Below are 7,606 nucleotides of genomic sequence, written 5' to 3'. Positions count from 1 at the left end.
TTTGATTTTTTTTGTTTATGACAAGAATTTCTCAATTTGGTGAGTTAATCTTTGTTCCAGAAGTAGAAAAAATAGCTAAACGATTGAGAAAATTGGCTAAGCAAGCTAGGCGGATTCTATGTACATTTGAAGGAGTCCAATCTCCAAAGGAGCTAAGCTTGGATTTGGATTCAGATTCAAGTTCCAAAAATGAGACCATGGCTGCTGCTAGGACTTTGAAAGAGTTGGCTACTCCTGATCTAAACCAACAGCCTTCGTGTATCCAATACCCTGCTTTAAATGTTGCTTTTGAATTGAAATTTGGACTAATCCATTTGTTGCCTAAGTTTCATGGTCTTGCAGGTGAGGATCCACATAAACATCTAAAGGAATTTCATGTTGTGTGTTCCAGCATGAAACCTCAAGGAGTTTCAGAGGATCAGATCAAGCTTTGGGCTTTCCCTTTCTCACTGGAGGGCGCAGCTAAGGATTAGTTGTATTACCTTCCTTCTGGATCTATCAACTCATGGAATGGGATGAAGCAGATATTTTTGGAGAAGTATTTTCCTGCTTCCCATGCTGCCAACATTAGAAAAGAAATTTGTGGCATCCGACAGTACAATGGAGAGAGCTTCTATGAGTATTGGGAGAGATTTAAGAAACTATGTGCAAGTTATCCCCATCATCAAATAAGTGAATATCTATTGATTCAATATTTCTATGAGGGACTTCTACCAATGGACCACAGTATGATAGATGCTGCTAGTGGATGAGCTTTGGTTGACAACACACCAGATGAAGCAAGGAGGCTAATTGCTAACATGGTAGTAAATTCTCAGTAGTTTGGAATGAGAATAGATCACGCACCTAAAAAGGTTAATGAGGTAAGTACATCTAACCTTGAGAAACAGATTTCTAATTTAACTTCTTTGGTGAGGAAATTGGCTATAGGGAAAATGCAAACTGTTAAAGTATGTGCAATTTGTTCGGGTTCGAGTCATGCTACTGATATGTGTCCTGCATTACAAGAGGATGAATCAATGTAACATGTTAATGATGTAAGGCAACATGTTAATGATGTAGGAAATTATGGACAGCCACAACACAGGTATCATCCCTTTTCTAATACTTATAATCCAGGATGGCGAGATCATCCCAATCTGAGTTATGGGAATCAACCGGTGCAAAACTGATACCATCAGCAGAGACCACAAGTGAATCAACCACTTCCGCCTTCCTCAAATCAAGGTATGTCACTTAATGAAATTGTTAAGGCTTTGGCTAACAATACACAATAGTTTCAACAGGAGACTAGAAATAGCATTCAAAACATAGAGAGACAGATTGGTCAGTTAGCTTCATCTGTGACCAAGCTTGAAGCTCAAAGTTCTGGAAAGCTTCCATCACAAACAGTCATGAAACCCAGAGAAAATGCGAGTGTGATGCTGTTGCGGAGTGGGAAAGAAGTTAATAATCAAACTCTACATGAGTGAACGAAAAGAAGAAGCAAGGAGAAAAAGAGTCTAAAATTGAGGTAAATACTGAACCTAAACTGAATAAGGTTAATAATTCTGTTCTTCCACCATTCCCATGCAGGTGGCTAAAAATAAGAAAGAAGAACAAGAGAAAGAAATTTTAGAGACTTTTAGAAAGGTGGAGGTGAATATACCTTTACTTGATGCGATCAAACAAGTTCCCAAGTATGCTAAATTCCTTAAGGAATTATGCACTACAAAGCACAAGTTGAGGAATAATGAGAAGATCAGTGTGGGGGAAAATGTATCAGCATTAATTCAGCTAAAATTACCCCTTAAGTGTAAGGATCTAGGTTCATTTTCTATTCCCTGCAAAATAGGTGATTCTAGATTTGAAAGTGCAATGGCAGATTTAGGAGCATCTATTGATGTTATGTCAAAATCAATTTTTCAAACTTTAAATTTGGGTCCTTTGAAAGAAATCAGTGTCATTATTCAGTTAGCTGATAATTCTAATGCTTACCTATTAGGAGTAGTTGAGGATGTGTTGGTGCAGGTTGGAGGATTGATTTTTCCTATGGATTTTTATATTTTGGATAAGGAGAATGATACTGCTCTCTCTAAAGGATCGGAAGCGTGAAAAACACAAGTTTATACCATTGAATTCAAAAATTTTCACCTCGGGTCATATGCATCATGCAAGATTTATTTTTATCTATTTGATTTCAATGATAAACAACATATTCAAACACTTTTAATATGTTTTTGGATCTCTATTTTCCATTTAAGATTTTAAAATTAATTAGATTAATTTTAGAACCCTAGATTAAATGAAGAACAAACACACTAACCTCTTGATGTACTGCAGTGTATTTGCGCCTTTGAGATGCATCTTCAGGATACTAGATGTTGTCCCTCTAGCTTGTCCACACCAAGAACACCTATGAAAGCCCTTGAATAGCTTCTAAAGCCTTTTTCTATTATTTAGAAAATCAAGTTTCGCCTTTTAAGAGATTAAAGATGTAAACAGAACACTAAAAACAATTTCTAGTATTTTTAATTCAAGAGATTGTTTGTTAATCTCTTGGAAAGATGAGAGAAGAAGATGAAGAAGAGAGAAACCTTCTTGGGTGGCGGCACCAAAGAAAGAGGCTGCTGGTAGTGTTATTTTTTTTTTCATAACAGCACTTATATAGCTAGGTCAACACATTAAACCCTTGCCACATGTTAACCTCTGATTGGTTTTAGGTTTAATTGACCCAATCACATTGTGCCAAGTGTCAAACCTATTTTTAATCTTAATTTTAATCATCTTACATGATTAAAAAACATTTGGCAAGCTTATATGTAATGCCATGTGTCACTATCTCATGGTGCCATATGTCACCCTATGAAATGACCAAAATGCCCCTGTGTCTTAATTTTCAGTTCTCAACCCAAAATAATTATTTCTCTTGTTCTAATCAATTTATATCAAATATAAATCAATTAATTAATCTTTATTAAATAATTTTCTCATTAATTAAATTCATATTTAAACACTTTAAATATAAATTTAACTTATACTGTACATCCAATAATCTAGATTTGGTCTCAAGTCATACTAGGGACTTTACAATCTAATTGCAAACCAAACCTATTTAATTAATCAATTAAACTCTTTAATTAATTAATTAAATCATATTTAATTAGGTGATAACTTGTGTATGTGTATGACTTACTAGGCTCATCACTAATTGGCAATGAGATATGATATCAACTCTTAATATCATCAGAACTTTTTCTTACCATAAATGATTTCTCTAAATCATTTTATGCACCTCATAAACCATGGTTAACACCTAGCATAGCATGCCATGGCTACTGAATTAGCAATAAGGTTTACCTTAAATGTACCTATAATCATATGCTACCATGCACTAGAATCTCTCTATTACAAAGTCCCAACTCAAGCTGGAGTCATGGTTTATGTCAAACCCCATTTGCTATGAATACTATGTTCTCTTTTAATTCTAGTTCTTGATTAAAAAGATTTTCTCACTAGAAACTCTTTCTGAATAAATCTATCTGTCCTGGCCAAGAACTTGAAACATCAAGAACAATTAAAAGAACATAGGATTTTATCTCTATTTACTTCGAGGAATAGATTCCATCTTGATCAACACCTACCTCCATATATAACTAGTAGGAGCTAACACATGCCCATATACCCATACACAGTACAAGTATGAAAGCAGTATCAAACTCAAACTACCTATATACAAGATAACTATGCTATCTCAGGTCTAAAGATTATATGCACTGATATGATTTATGACAAAACATTGAAAAGAGTAAACTCCATGTGTTTGTTATAAGTGTCACTGGTTCGGCCTACTTATCATTTATAAGTGCCTATCATGTTTGTTATATGGCATGAGACTTACCATTCCATCTTATTTATATCTCATATAAATAACTTGGGAACAAACATGAGTACAATCTTTCTGAATAAGTCATGTCCTTATTATGAAGTATCCTCGATTGTGAACCTATTTATGATACTTTGTACTAGAAAAACTGTCACTCATATTCTTAACAACTTAAGAATAGAATTTCTAAAAAAATATCAATGGACCTTTTCTATTACACATAAATATATTATGTAAACGGAAAAGTGGAAATGCCTTTTATTAATAAAAACATGTACAAGATACATACTAAATGATATGCTCTAGGGCATACTACTAACAATTTCCCACTAGCACTAGAGCCATTCATTACGATATCTTAGACCCATCTTCTCAAGATGTCGGTCTAGCTGAGTCTGTGACATAGGCTTAGTGAATGGATCAGCTGGATTTTCAGCTGATGCTATTTTCTGCATGGCTACATCGTCTCGTCCAACTATTTCTCTGATAATGTGGTAGCGCCTTTCTATGTGTTTGGATTTTTGGGTGAGACCTGGGTTCCTTAGCCTTTATGTCTACTCCATTTTTGTCACAGTGTAGTGGAACTGCTGACTCAATGAAAGAAACTACTGCAAGTTCTGTCATGGCCTTCTTTATCCAAATAGCTTCCTTTGCAGCATTTGATGCGGCAATATACTCAGCTTCTGTAGTGGAATCTACAGTCGTGCTCTGTTTGGAACTTTTCCAACTGACTGCACCACCATTACAAATGAACACATATCCAGAGGTAGACTTCCCATCATCGATATCTGATTGGAAATTAGAATCAGTATAACCATCCAATTGCAAGTCTCCACCTCCATAGTGAAGGAGCGGAAGCATGAAAAACACAAGATTATACCATTGAATTCAAAAATTTTCACCTAGGGTCACATGCATCATGCAAGATTTATTTTTATCTATTTGATTTCAATGATAAACAACATATTAAAACTCTTTTAATATGTTTTTGGATCTGTATTTGCCATTTACGATTTTAGAATTAATCAGATTAATTTTAAAACCCTAGATTAAATCAAGAATAAACACACTAACCTCTTTATGCACTGTAGCATATTTGTGCCTTTGATATTCGTCTTTAGGACACCAGATGTTGTCCCTCTAGCTTGTCCATACCAAGAACACCTATGGCATCCCTTGAACAGCTTCTAAAGCTTTTTCTATTAATTAGAAAATCAAGTTCTGCCTTTTAAGAGATTAAAGATGTAAACAGGACACTAGAAACAATTTCTAGAATTTTTAATTCAAGAGATTGATGTCCAATCTCTTTGAACTGATGAGAGATGAAGAAGAATAGAGAATGTGAGTCTCAAGGGTGGTGGCACACAATGGGAGGCAGCAGCTTGTGTGTTTTAATTTTTCATAACAACACTTATATAGCTAGGTCACCACTTAAAACCTTGCCACGTGTCACCCTTTGACTGGTTCTAGGTTTAATTGACCCAATCACATTGTGCCAAGTGTCAAACCTATATTTAATCTTGATTTTAATTATCTTACATGATTAAAAGACATTTGGCAAGCTTATGCGTAATGCCATGTGTCACCATCTCATGGTGCCACATGTCACCCTTCGAAATGACCAAAATGCCCCTGTGTCTTAATTTTGAGTTCTCAACCCAAAATAATTATTTCTCTTCTTCTAATCAAATTATATCAAATATAAATCAATTAATTAATCTTTATTAATTAATTTCTCATTAATTAAACTCATATTTAAACACTTTAAATATAAATTTCACTTATACTAAACATCCAATAATCTAGATTTGGTTTCAAGTCATGCTAGGGACTTTGCAATCTAATTGCAAACCAAACCTATTTAATTAATCAATTAAACTCTTTAATTAATTAATTAAATCATATTTAATTAGGTGATAACTTGTGTATGTGTGTGACTTACTAGGCTCATCAATAATTGGCAATGAGACGTGATATCAACTCTTAGTATCATCAGAACTCTTTCTTACCATAAATGATTTCTCTAAATCATTTTATACACCTCATAGACCATGGTTAACACCTAGCATAGCATGCCATGGCCACCCAATTAGTAATAAAGTTTACCTTAAATGAACCTATAATCATATGTTACCATGCACTAGAATCTCTCTATTACAAAATCCCAACACAAGCTGGAGTCATAGTTTATGTTAAACTCCATTTGCTATGAATGTTATGTTCTCTTTTAATTTCAGTTCTTGATTAAAAGGATTTTCTCATCAGAAACTCTTTTCTGATTAAATCTATCTGTCCTGGCCAGGAACTTGAAACATCAAGAACAATTAAATGAACATAGGATTTTATCTCTATTTACTTAGAGGAACAGATTCCATCTTGATTAACACCTACCTCCATATATAACTAGTAGGAGCCAACACATGCCCATATACCCATACACAGTATAAGTCTGAAAGCAGTATCAAACTCAAACTACCTATATACAAGATAACTGTGCTATCTCAGGTCTAAAGATTATAGGCACTGATATGATTTATGACAAAACATTGACAAGAGTAAACTCCATGTGCTTGTCATAAGTGTCACTGGTTCGGCCTACTTATCATTTATAAGTGGCTATCATGTTTGTCATATGGCATGAAACTCACCATTCCATCTTATTTATATCTCATATAAATAACTTGGGAACAAATATGAATACAATCTTTCTGGATAAGTCATGTCCTTATTATGAAGTATCCTCGATTGTGAACCTATTTATGATACTTTGTACTAGAAATATTATCACTCATATTCTTAATAACTTAAGAATAGAATTTCTAACAAAATATCAATGGACATTTTCTATTACACATAAATATCTTATGTAAACGGAAAAGTGGAAATGCCTTTTATTAATAAAAACATATATAAGATACATACTAAATGATATGCTCTTGGACATACTACTAACACATAGATCAAGAAAAAATCCTTAGTTCTTCTCAAGTACTTAAGGATATTCTTGACAGCTATCCATTGTTCCAAACCTAGATTGGATTGATACCTGCTAGTCAAACTAACAGCATATACAATATCCGGCCTAGTACACAACATTGCATACATTAAACCTCCAATAACCGAAGCATATGGAATCCTGGCCATCTTATCTCTTTCTTCAGGTGTCTTTGGAGACATCTCTTTAGAAAGGTGGATACCATGTCTCACTGGTAACAATCCTCTCTTGGAATCAAGCATGTTAAACCTCTTTAACACCTTTTCCAAGGATAGACTTTGGGATAAACCAATTATTTTTTTTGCTCTATCTCTATAGATGCGAATCCCAAGAATATAGGTTGCCTTCCCTAAGTCTTTCACAGAGAATGTATTTGACAACAATACCTTTATAGTTGTCAACATACCAGTGTCATTACCCATCAACAGTATATCATCCACATATAAGACAAGGAAAGTGATAGCATTGTCACTAACCTTCTTATATACACATGGCTCATCCTCATTTTTTTATAAAACCAAATGATTTAATGGTCTCATCAAAACGGATGTTCTAACTCCTCGAAGCTTGCTTCAACCCATAAATGGATTGCTTCAGCTTGCATACCTTGGAACCATCTTGGGATTCAAAACCCCTAGGTTGTTCCATGAAAATGTTTTCTTCAATATATCCATTGAGCCATTGAGAAAAGCTATTTTGACATTCATCTGCCAAATCTCATAATCATAGTATGTAGCTATTGCTAA

The 7,606-nt window shown here is 34.2% G+C and overlaps 1 non-coding gene across 1 annotated transcript; it reads right to left on the bottom strand.

Annotated features, from left to right (window-relative positions):
• Nucleotides 1-563: 563 nt before the first annotated feature.
• Nucleotides 564-670, bottom strand: LOC131175115 (small nucleolar RNA R71). Its single transcript, XR_009145276.1, has one exon. It is a non-coding gene; the product is annotated as a small nucleolar RNA R71 (small nucleolar RNA).
• Nucleotides 671-7,606: the final 6,936 nt, after the last annotated feature.

The sequence above is a fragment of the Hevea brasiliensis genome, chromosome 16, assembly GCF_030052815.1.
Source record: "Hevea brasiliensis isolate MT/VB/25A 57/8 chromosome 16, ASM3005281v1, whole genome shotgun sequence".
Taxonomy (NCBI): domain Eukaryota; kingdom Viridiplantae; phylum Streptophyta; class Magnoliopsida; order Malpighiales; family Euphorbiaceae; genus Hevea; species Hevea brasiliensis.
Note: the sequence above shows the minus strand (reverse complement) of the source record. Positions and strands in the feature narration are given on the sequence as shown.